We start from the raw sequence: 13,503 nt of genomic DNA on the forward strand, positions 1-13,503 counted from the left end.
CCTGAACTTGGGGCACTTGAAGGTCCAAATCACTGTTAAATTAAACTATTACTTCATTTTTAGTTACAAATCCTCAATTCCCCCTAAAAATCATGGAAATTACCCTGATACTTCTGAAGCTTTAAATATCAAAGCAAACACCTTCTAGCTAGGGGGTTTCATTTATACAAACAAAGAAATTATTTTGAAACTTTGAAGCTTTAAATTTCAAGCAAATGTCTTCTTACTAGGAGACTTCATTTACCCAAACAATTACTGACACATTTGTACCTCTAAAAATAGAAGTATAAGTACTGATTTTCCTTTCTTCCAACCATGCAGAAGGCTGTGACTAGCCTGATTTCCAGAGTCTTTACATCATGCTAGCAGATGGTTGTCCAAGGCCTGATGTCTGGGCATCAGTGTACAAGAGTGGTGTTCGTCAGTAATATCTTCATTTCTTTCTAGCAGTGTAGCCTGATGCATTACTCCATATTACCTAATACTCACAGTCTATCAGTTGGCTCATTTTTCTAAGTACTTACAACCTGCTTTCAAATAAGTACCTGGTCAGAGAATCTTTCTTCTAATTAAAGTTTAAAAAGGTCAATGACTGCTTGAAGTGTGGGAAGCAAATCCAGCATAACAATTTCCATTCTTTTTGTGTTTTCTGTTTGTGGACTCAAAATGATGTTTCTAGTTGTCAGAATTTTGCTAGGTTTCACTCCAAAACCCTTAAGCATAGGGCCAAAGTCCATGAAGCCCATATGGAGTCCTCAGACTCAGTGCCATCTGCTTCTTTGCAAGCCTTGGCTACAGCCAATTTTTTCCTAAGAAACAGAAAGATAAGAAAAAGTAGAAGAAGTCTTTGAGACATTAGACATAAAAGGGAAACAAATCAAAATTGTAAAAGAATTTTATTTGCCTTCTGTAACTAGATATCACAAGAATTACTCCTGTAAATCATGGCCGCTACCTCTAATGTAAAAAATGGGAGATTTCCCTGAGGCAAAAGTCTAAGACAGAGTAAAAGGTGGCAATCTGAACAATGCTGATGACCTGGGGGATCCAAGAACCCTATCCCCCAAGAGATCAGCTATAATTATGCACAACACCCCTCCCCAAACCCAGTCTGTCTCCTTTCCCTCTAGAAGGATGACTTTCTTCTTTCCTACAGCAGTGGAAACCCATAACTGAGGACCAGTGAGTCTTAAATGTCATAGACAAAGGCTATTCCTTTCAGTTCATGGAAAAGAAAAAACTTTCCTAGGGATACCAAAGGCCCTAAAGGATTAAAAGTCATTTCTTCCTCCCATCCTACTAAAACTTCTCCAACAAGGGTGCATTCAGCCAGTTCATGCAGGAGAAGAGGGTACAGGGTTTTACTCAAGTATAGTTTTGGTCCCAAGAAAGAAAGGCACCTGGAGAACATTCTTAGGCTTGTCAGAGTTACACAGGTTTCTGCACATTCCAAAATTCAAAATGTTAACCCTACAAAAACCTTTACCCATGATCCTTCAGTGTGTCAGTATAGTCAATATAGAACTGAAGGATGCCTACCTTTATGTAACAATAGCCAAGGAGCACAGGAAGCATCTTCAGTTTATGGCAGATGGATTACACTGTCAGTTCCGTGCTTTACCATTTTGCTTATACAGTGCTCTCAGAATTTTCACTGAATGCCTAGCCTGTTATAGCCCATGGCTGAACTCTAGGAGTTCACATTTACCCTTAACTGGATGACTGGCCCATCCAGCAGAAATGCATCCTGGAACTTCAGACAGCCAAAAAAGTGACAATGGACTGCATTCAAAAGATAGGACTCACTCTGAACTTCAAGTCCCAACTTCAGACATAGACAAGAATTCTCTGTCTGGGTGCCCTTATTGCTTCAGTACAAAGAATGGCCTTTCTAAGACAAGATTTCTTTATTGAAAAGCTATCTACACAGCCTACTTACAATGCAGACAATCTCTACAAGGGAATACTTGAGGGAATTGGGATGCATGGCATTCTGCATCTTAATAATTCCTCTTTGTAAAACTGCACATAAGAAAACACCGATGGTTACTTAAAAATCCTTGGAAATAACATGCACAACCCTACTATGCCTGGAAACCCTGGTGCCTCTTCTCCGTGTCTGAAAAAGGAACTACTTTGTTGGAAAGACATCATCCTGCAGAACTTCAGTCTACCTGAGACACACAAAACCATCACCTCAGACAGTTCAGAAATAGCCTGGGGAGCACACTTTGGACAGCTGAAGGTGCAGAGAGTCTGAACATCAGAACAAAGGAAACTGTGCATAAATGAGAAAGAAATGCAGACAGTTTTTCTAGCTATAAAAGCCTTTCAAATCAACCCAACCTCAGGAACACTGCAGATTTGGACAGCCATTACCATAGGTATGTAATACATAAACAAACAAGGGAGAACTCATTCCTTCTGCCTGTGCAATCTAGCAATAAAGATTTGTTTTATAGCACAAGAATTACAAGTGACAGTTATAGTATCCTACACCATAACAGACTTTCTGAGCAGGGACCTTCTGGACCCCAGTAGATGGATGTTGAAGAGAGTATATATCTCTTTGCCTCTCATCATAAGAGCCAACTACAAAGATTCTACTCCAGATCTCATCAGAGAGTAACATGGAGAGTGGATCCTTTCTCCTTCAAATGGACAAACATATCTTCCTATAAGCCTTTCCACTATTACCCTTGATCCATAAGGTACTACTAAAAATGGGATCAGGCAGGCTAAGCATGATACTCATAACCCCCTTCTGGCCAAGGCAGCACTGTTTCTTCCTCTTGCTGAATCTCAGTGAGAGGAGGTAACATAATCTTCCCCAGTGGTAGATCTATTCACCTAGCTATAGGGGTCTGCAATTCATCCACACTTGAATACCCTCAAACTAACAGGATGGAGGACTGGATTTTAACAACAAACAATGCAAACTACTGTACTGAATTGCTATCTTGAGAGAGAGGCAAGAAAACTAACTACTAGATAATCATACTTATCCAAATAGAAAATGTTTTATTTTTGGTGCCAATCCAAAGGTATGATGCCACCTCATGCTGGCATGAATCTAGTGTTGGAATACCTCTCAAGACTTTTTGATTAGGGCCTTTATTCTGTTATTAAAGTGCATGGTTCTGCCATGTCTGCCTGCCTTCTCTACTCTCCCTTTCTATTCTCACCTGCACTTGAAACAACTCCTAAAAGGGGTTATACACCTAAGACCTCCCAGGAGAAACTCTGTTCTCTCTCTTGGGACATGAATTATGCTTTGAAAAAAAAAACTTAGCCTGCCACCTTTTGATCCAACAGCTTGTGCTTCTTTGAAGATGTTCACCTGGAAACCCCTCCCTGCTGATAGCAATTACCTCAGCAAGGAGGATCTTGAAAATCAAGCCCCAATGTACACAGAACCCTTCATTGTTTTCCACAGAGATGGAGTTACTCTCAGAACTAACGCTTTCATTCCCAAGGTAGTATCAGAACTCTCCTTGGATCAAGCTGTATAGCTGCCAGTGTTCTTTTCTAACCTGCAAAATAAAGTAGATCAAATCCTAAATTCTTTGGATGGGTACTGACAGCTCAGGTATTACCTTAACAGAAAAACGTTCTCAGAACAGAACAACTTTTAGTGGCCTTTGCAGAACAGAAAGAATGTAGAACTGTCTCCAAACAGACTATTTTAAAATGGAGAGTAACTTTATTACTTTCTACTATGCTCATCATGAAAAAAACATTACCAGATTCTGCTAGAGCACATTGTCATCACTGCCTTTCTAAAAGGTGTTTCTACTTTTGCCATCTTGGAGGCTACCACCTGCCGTCTGTGCACACCTTTATCAAGAATCTTCATTTAGACACCACATCCAAAGATAGGGCAGGTTTTACCACTGCTATCCCAAAGAACCTGCTGTCCCATGGGGCCACCAGAGACAGACAGACAGACAGACAGCTACTCAACCTGTAGCTTTGGGAGGTTCCCAAGAATCAGTAGTGCAAAACTGATTACAAAGAGCAGTTTTGTTACACTTACCATAATTGCAGATGTTTGAGTATATCAGTGTTATAAGTACAAAATCCCATCCTCCTTCCCCAATATCTGTTGGGTCCCGCATGGCTAGGGGGTTTTGGTGGGTTTTGCTGGGTACCCTTAATCTATAATCACCCCTTCACTTCTATTCCATTGTTACTTCACTTCTTTATCTTTCTCAAATCTGTTGTCCTCAGGCATCAGCCTATCATAACCTACAAAAACCTGAAGATGGAGTCAATGAATGTCCACTTATACCCTGATGTCCAGACATCAGTCCTTGGATGTCTTTTGTCTAGGGATTATGTAAAGACTCTTGGAATTGGGCAGGTTGCAAGTTTCTGCTTGGCAGGGAGACCCAAGACTCAGTACTGCAACACTATTTTACTTGAACATCTGCAATTAATTTAAGTGTAATAACATTGTACTTTATGATGAGACTTAGACTTTGTTATACTGATACAGTGCTATAAATTGCAAAACTACTCTCAAGAATCTCTAATATCCTTGACCTGGTTCATACCAACCTAACCCCTTGCCTGTAGCCAACTGCAAGTGTCCTCATCTGTGGTTAAATCTGACCACACATTGGTCATCTTCTCTGTGAAGGCTTGTTGTACTACCCTATCAATAAATCACACCATCTTTAGGGACTTCTCCATGGCAAACCTAATTCAGTTTATAAAAGACATATGCACAATTCTCAACAACCTATTACAAGTGCACCCAAATGAGAGGGCTGACACATTCATTTCTGACTACTACCACACCTAAATAGCTGCATAGGAAAGTCAGTGCCCATCCATCTTAAATGCAATGGTAAATGCAGGAATATACCTCTTGGGTGGAACTCCCATACAAATAAATTATATAAAACAAGAAAGAAAGTAATAAAAATTTGCAAGAAATTCCCATCCATTACTTTAAGATCCCAGTGAAACATGCCAGCAAACAACTTAAGAACAGTATTATAAATGTAAATCAGAATACAGACTTAAGGTTGGCTCAGACACAAAAGGAAATGACAAATCTTTGTTCAGCTATGTCAGAAAATTAATTAATGCCCAGCAATGCACTGAGCTCATTCAGAATAATATAACACTGATCCCAAGGATATAGCCAATACATATTAGAATACATATTTAATGCTAACTTTAACCCACCTAACCACATTGTTATCCCCTATATCCCTGAATATTTAGTTTCCCTTAAACTCAGCTTGGAACAAGTCTTAAAATCTCCTTCAAATGGTAAAAGTACTACTTCCATGGGAACACACAACATACCATGTTCTATTTTTATCATTGCCAAGTATGTACTATCTAGGTGCCTAGTTAAAATGATCAACCTCAGCCTGTCTATGAGGTCTGTGCCCGATGCCCAGAGAACACCTGCTGTGACCTCCTACACAAGAGTAGACCCTCCATAGACCCAGGTAATTAAAGTGCCATCAGCCTCACTAGCCTTATATATAAAGCAGTGGCACACATCATAGCAGAATTCATTTATGCAGACATGACCAACTTTACTGAACTAGACCTCACTCAGTTTTGTTTTGCAAAGAGCGGGTCCTATCTCCTTAACCTAAGAAGTTTGTTTGAAAAGGTTAGAGAGTCTGTGGACAGTGGCAACTCTGTACACATTGCTTTTCTTGTCCTGGCCAAGGCTTTTGATACTATTCCCTACTCTGGAATTTTTGAAAAATTAGTCAAACCTAAGGGAAGCCACTGTATTGTTAGCTGGATTACAAATTACCTATCCCACAGATATCAGATTGTAAAAGTTGTTGATACACTCCTAAGGCTTGGGGTTATAAATACATTTCCTATTTGGTATTGAAATAAAGGCAATATTACTTATTGGTTTCAAATTCTTTAATGGTGACTGGCGGTTGTGCAACCTTCCACAAAGAAAAACAAAATCAGGCAATGCTTCTATTTTACTAGACACTACTTTATCAGGAACTAATGAAATAATTGCTGGTGATCTCACCTCAATGTCTAAATCCAGTGTACAATGGAAACAAAATGAAATGAAACTGCCAAAACACATTTGGGGGTTATTTAATCAAAAATGTCTGCTTTTACAAAAATATGTATCTGTCAATGAAATGAATTATTTATTTATTTTATTTTACATTTGTTGACTGGGCTAGTCTAACTGGATATATGTCCATTTTCAGTAGAGGCCCGGGTGGATAAGCACTGATGAAACAATAACAAAATCATATATACAAAATTAATGTAAACAATGCACAATGCAGGTACATTAGAGAGAATAATCAAAGAGGTCAGAAGTTCATAACATAGTGCAAAATATGCAGGTATAAGTTGTCCAATATAAATGGAGTTTCAATACATAATATACTGAAAAGAAGGCAGCTGATTATATACAATTTATTAGTACAAAAGAAGTCACACTAATGAAATTGAAGAAGATGTAAGTAATAGTATCTAGAAGGACAAGGTTTGTTGTTCTTAAAAAAAAATCTTGATTACTGAGAAGAGTAGGGTAGGCTGAACCAAGTTAGAAGAGCTAGTTGATCAGTCAAGCTTAGTACAGGGGCACAACCAGTGTGTTTTGAGGAAAAGTTTCAGTTTGGTTTTGAAAAGTGATATAGAGGGAAGTGAGGAAAGTTCGCTGGGAAGAAGATTCCAGGATTTTCCAACAGTATTAGGGAAGAAAGAGTCCCCAGGCCTGTTGTTTGATTTACAAATATTGACAAGAAGTTTATGGGATGATCGTAAGGTCTTCAGATTGTTGTAGGGAATGATGAGGGTAGATAGTATAGGGGTATTCGTAGGTTGGTAAAGGATTTTATGGACAATGGTCAGTTGGTGGAATTTAAGGTGATTTTGTAATTCAAGCCATCCTAGTTGTTTTAGATTGTAACAGTGGTGGGTTCTGAATGGGTTACCTGTAGCAAATCTGGCTATGTTATTGTAGGAGTTTTCCATTTTATTAAGGTTGTTTTTAGATAGATTAGTATATATGGGTGAGGCATAGAGGAGAGTAGAGATTAGATGGGTGTGAGCGATAGTTATTCTAGCTGCAGGAGAGAGAAAGGGTTTGATCCTGTAGAGAGAGCCTAGTTTTCTGTTAACAGTTTTTATAGTAATGTTGATATGGGTGTCAAAGTTAAGGTTGTTGTCTATGGTGATACCTAGTAGTTTGGTAGTTGGATCTGGGGATATGAGAGTACCATTATTGGATGTGACTGTGAAATCTATAGGGGGGGACATGAGTAGGAGTAAAAAGGAGGAGCTTAGTGTTTTTAGGGTTCAGAAGGAGACAGTGCTGTATAAACCATTGTTCAACTGTGTTAAACATCTTTTGAGTAAGGGAGTGAAGTTCAGATACTAATGTGGCTGAGCATATAAGTGTGGAATTGTCTGCATATTTTATGCATGTAGCTTGGGGGATTGCTATGTGTAGGCCATTGATAAATATAGAAAACAGGAGAAGTCCTAATATGGACCCTTGAGGGACACCAAGGTTAATGGCAGGTGGGTAGATAGAGTGTTGTTCCAAAGTACAACCTGTTGTCTGTTATCTAAGTAGGACTGGAACCAGTCCAGTCCATTTTTATAGCTAGTTCATCTAGTGATAGGGATTTGAGGATATTTATAAGTATCTGGTGATTTACCATATCGAATGCTTTAGATAGATCTATAAACAGTGCAGAGGAAAGCATATTGAGGTTACGTTTTTTGTTAATACAGTCAGTAAAGGAAAGGAGGGCAGTAGCAGTGCTGTGGGAAGGTCTGAAACCATGTTGACAGGTGGAAAGTAAATTATTTTGGATTAAGTGGTCTAGCAATTGCCTGTGGATGCATTTTTCCATGATCTTTGCCAAGGGAGAAAGTAGGGCTATGGGACGGTAATTGGAGAATTCAATAGAGTTCCCACCCTTATGAAGGGGGATAATATGGGAGACTTTCCAGATTTTAGGGATGTTTCTTTCACTGATGGTTCTATTGATGAGAATGGAAATGAGATAGGCAATGGATTTGGCTGCTATTTGTAGATATTCAGCGGGTAGTTGGTCTGCTGAAGGAGAGCATGGTTTAAGATTTAGGATAAGGGTAAGAATATATGTTGTTGGGACAGGTTGAAAGAGAAATGGAGGGGATGGGATACTGTTAGAGTTAGATAAAGTTAAGTTCTGAGTTGATAACTGACTGGCAATAGTTTGACTGGCCCCAGTGAAAAAAGGTATCAAAGGCATTAGCAGTCTGCTTGAGATTCTCCTGGTCTGTGCCTAATGGGTTTGGTGTGATGGATTTACCTGGGTGTAGTAATTGGTTAATACTTGCCCAGAATTTTTGTGGTTTATTATTGTGAGTCTGCTGGAATTGTAGGTAGTAGTTTCTTTTGTCAGACAGTATAGCTTTCTTAGTGTTATTTCTCAGTTGTCTAAAGTTTTGTTGGTCTACAGGGTTTTAAGTTAAGCGATATTTATTCCACTATTTATTTCTGAGAGGGATCTTTTGCTTGGTTTCTTTTGAAAACCATGGGGCAGATTTAGTTCTCATTCTGATAGAGCGGGTTGATGCATGATGGTCTAGTATGGTTAGGAATTTAGAATTAAGGAGGGTTCCAGCTTCATATGTTTGGGCATGGTTATTTATGAGAATCCAATCAAAGGTACTTTCCTTCTTATTAGGCTTGTTTATCCTGGTAGGGGAGGTAATGGTTTGAATAAAACCAAATAGGTTAATATGGGTGGTAGGGTGGCTACTGCTACAGCTCTTCCAATCAATGTTAAAATCACCTAGGATTATGATTTCTTGCGGTAAGTTTTGAGATAACCAGCAATGTTATTACCAGGAGGAAGACAGATACAGGCAATATAAATGTATTTGAATGTGTTAAGTTGAAGCTTGGTAATAAGATTTTCAGTGTTAGAGTCTTGAGGTGGTTTATAGTCATAGGTATTAATCTGTAACCCAGATTTAAATAGGATAGCTATCCCACCACCCTTTTTGGCTGCTCGGTCAAGTCGTAAGCTATTATAACTGGGTGTGATGACTTCATTGTCTTTAGTTACAGGTTTTAACCAAGTTTCTGTTAAACAAAGAATGTCAAAGAAGTAGACTTCCAAGAGAGCATGTAGTTGTGCAACTTTGTTATTTATGCTATGTATAGTGTGCTAATAAGCCACAGTGGTGCAGTGGTAGTGTTGTTGCCTCACAGAAAGAGGTTCTCCCCTTCGATTCTCGGCTGGAGCGCCTTCTGTGGGGAGTCTGCATGTCCTCCCCATGGTCAAGTGGCATTCGAAAGACATGCATGAATGGGTGTGCCTTCGTCGAAGGTAGGGTGTCGGGCTGGCACCTCGGCACTGTAAAAATCTGCTGCCAATCAGTTGCAGACGGGAGTTCCACTGTGGCGACCCCTAACTGGGAAAAGCCAAAAGAAGAAGAACAAACTGAGGTGTGCTAATAAGAGGGAGTTTGGTGGTTTGAATATATGCTTTAAAGTAAAAATAACAATAAAATCCATCAGAAATGGGGTAAAGGAGAAGATTAAGGACCAAAACAGCCAGCACAACAGGCAGAAATCCATATTTATTTTTATTTATTATTTATTTATTTTACATTTGTTGACCGGGCTGGTTCAACTGGATATATGTCCATTTTCAGTGGAGACCCGGGGGAGAAAAGCTCCACACTTCAGAGTAGTATTTACAAAACAAAGGTACTTTACAAAGTTTTGGCCATCATAACATTTCATTGCATTTTAGCTTATGAGTAAAAAAATCCTATTATATGACAGCTATGGATGTACATACAAAAAGTGTGTAAAAATATAAGACAGAAGCCTACAGATAAGAAGAGAAGTTACATAGCAGTGGTTAACATGGAGAAGTAAAAAACTGGATATTATTGAAACTGTCACAAACGCTATCCATTAGATGGAATTCTTGAAAGCTTTGTTTAAGAGCATTTAGCTCATAGGTTAGTACTAGGCTAACTGCCCTTTTGAGCCATTTGAAGCCTAGCCAGTTACCCCATGTGAGAATCAAACCCTGCACTTTGTGTCTTTAAGGTAAATACCTTAACCATTATGCCATCCTCCCACCCTTTGTATGAGAAATACAGTCGTATTTGGGAATAAAGATGTTGACAACTGTAGAATGTGTTCACTAGATGAATTTAGGTAAATGGATATGCATTCTACATTTTGAATGAAATCTTTACTGATCATGAATTATCACTGTAGTAACCTTGCTGATGTACAACCATGAACAAGGAATGCTTCCCATTTTCATGATTAATTTACTGAAAAATCATTGGAAGCATAATAAATAGCAATCAATAATAAAAACAAATATGTTTCTAAAACCTATAAACAGAACATTTGGACTTTTTTAGATTAAAGACAGAAAGGTGTTCACCATACTTCTCAACTTCTTAGTGCAAGAAATCTGGACAAAGCCTGACAAAATGGGGGGGGGGGGGACAAAGGCCCAAAAATAGGGGAAGATGTTAAATATTGCTCTTATAAACTTAGAAAGTTGCTAAAGTAATATGGTTTGTATTAGCATACATTTTCTGAAGGATTTGAAGTCTGAAACTTAAATGCATTTAATTATTTAGAAATGTCAATCCTAAGATCATGTAAACCACCAACGACCAGCAAAAAACGATAGTGAACATGCAGTAATGAAGAAATAATGATTATTTATTTATAATTCCTTTAAATCAGACGTTTCGGCTATTCAGCCCCTTATCAATGAATACAATAACGTTTTTGAATGAAGTAACAAAGTGCATGTTCCATTCTTGATTGAAGCATATGACCAGTGACATCAAAGCCTGGAAGTAAGCCATTATCTGACATACATATAATGCATATCATAGTGTAAAAAGCAGAAAATATATACCACTAGTATATATATAGAACTGAATAATAATGAACCAAGTACTGATCATATAATATATTACAAAATAAAGCAAAAGAGTATAGTGGCCTCATTCTCAGCTATATTATAGATTATAATAAATTGAAATAATATGCTTGTAGATAATACAAGTTCAACATTGTAATTGTATAATTCTGATCTAATATTGTTGTTTGTTGTTGTAACCCATGATTATGAAATCCTCAGTGTTCAGTGAAACTCACAGATGGTCATTCAGACCTGGGAATAAACATCAAGGGTGGGGTTATATATTGTTTCTTGTGGTTTTAAATGGTGTACCCAATGTTGTTGGTGTGTTATCTACCAGAATTTTTTCAATGATCATGAACATAAACTGGGCATTGGGATGTGTTGTGTTGTGTGTGTGTATAAAGCATTTGTTTCTTTTTTGTTCCTCATGTCACTACGATGTTCTGTCATCCTTATTCTAAGAGACCTAGAGGTCATATAATGGCTTACTTTCAGAGATTTGATTTTTATCTTTAAAACTGGCATTTTTGTGTGTCTGGTCATATGCTTCATCAAAGAATGGAATGCACTTTTGTTACTCCAGCCACTGGGTGGTGCTGCTAAGATCATACCAGTGATTTGTCAGAAAACCACAGACTTTATGAGGAATAGACCAAAACACGAGGCAAAAATCTAGACATTCTGCAAAAATCTGGACAGTTGAGAGATATGGTCATAGCTTTGTCTTGCAACAGCCATTCTGTAATGTAGTAAAGTTTCTAAAACAAAATCTATGAATAACTGACTGACATAGCCATAGAAACAAATTTCTAACTTTTGACTTTATGAGGATTTTATGCAACGATGCCACAAGTTTAGCAAATAAGTTTGATTTTTGGAAACAAAATTGTACAAAATAACTATTACGGTGGGTTGGTATCTGAGCTATGGCTTAAATCAGGATTGGTAAGGTTAATTTTAGGGGTATATTTCTTATTTCGTTCATAGGACTCAAAGTGAAAATGGAGGATTGGACATATGTGCTTACATAAACATTTTTATACATGCAACTGAGCACAGGTTATTGACTGATGCATTCAGTAAATGTGACTCTGGACTGATTGGATTTAGAAATGAAAAAGCAAACAAACAAACAATAGTCTACAATATATGTTTATTTATGTACTTAGTTTATAGACTCTCAGACAGTTTTAACAAGCATATGTCTGTGTTAGTGGAGTTTTTTACATCAAACTGACCCTGTTAATATACTTAAAGTGAGGAATTTTAATTTATTTAATATCTAATATCTACTGGGACAATGACAATATGCATTTAGTTACCACAGGCATGCTTTTGTCATATTACAGTGGTGTGAAAGAGCATGATGCAGAGGACAGGAAGAAATGGAAACAGATGATCCGCTGTGGTGACCCCTAACGGGAACAGCCGAAAGAAGATGATGATGATGATGACAGTGTATAGACTCACTGACTAGAGGTCACAGTATGCTGGATATTTTTGCCTAAAAAAATATTTTTTAATTATATTTGACGCGGAACCCTGTCCCTGGAAGAAATTATGTTTTCATTTTTTTATGATCTAGTCTTTAAATATAAGTATTCTAATTTAAAAAAATCAGGAAATCTTTAAGAACTCAGCAAATGCCAAAGGTGATGATATCATAGCTAAAGAAATCTTCAGCCAGTGGGATTGAAAGAATGAATTAGATGGGCATGGTGCTAAAGAAACATGGCAGACAATGGTAATATGTTGTTGTAGACTATAAGACAATAATGGCCAGAAAAAAAAAAACACTTCTAAAGGCCTTAGTTTTAACCACCTGAGCTCTGTAAACAAATATAAAGTCATGGGAGCCAGACTGAAGGTGAATTTGTGATTTTCCAACCAATGATCAAGGTTTAATTTGAATAGGGTCAGGGATGAAACTTTGAGATACATATTGCTCTCTTCAGCATGTTCCATTTATATCACAGGAAAAGCAGCTTTGGTCCTTGGATCAAGTATTGATGGTGCTGTTTGTTTTGTGTATGTGTAAGAGATCCATCAGAGCAGGATCTGAGGATGTCGTATCAGCCAGTCTTAGATCACCCTCTTTACAATGTATAGGAATCTGATTACAGAGATAAGGTCTTCAGTCAGCCTGTGTATGACAGGGTATTCATATCCTGGATTTCCTTAGTGAGCAACCTTTGTGGGTGTTCCAATAGTTGCAAATATCTGGTTAGGTATATTTCAAAGGGGGCATTGTACTCAGTGGAGGGTCTGGTAAAGGCTGAGTAGATAGGTACTATAAATTCCTGGATGCCATACATTTGCTTATAAATTGAGTGACATAGAATGATTTCCTTACTATTTTGGCTACATGTTGGTTGAATGCCAGATTACTGTCTACATATATTCTGAAATCCCTAACTACTGGGTCAACTCTAAGGGGTGTTTTCTAGCTGGAGTAATTAGCATGGGGGGGGGTCATTTCTCAAAGGACACTATAATGTATTTCTTAGCATTGAGTTTTAATCCATAAGTTTGCTGATGACTGAAAAATGGGTACTGTTATTCACTCATCAACTAA

The sequence above is a fragment of the Protopterus annectens genome, chromosome 5.part0, assembly GCF_019279795.1.
Source record: "Protopterus annectens isolate FY-2018-M chromosome 5.part0, PAN1.0, whole genome shotgun sequence".
Classification (NCBI taxonomy): Eukaryota; Metazoa; Chordata; order Ceratodontiformes; family Protopteridae; genus Protopterus; species Protopterus annectens.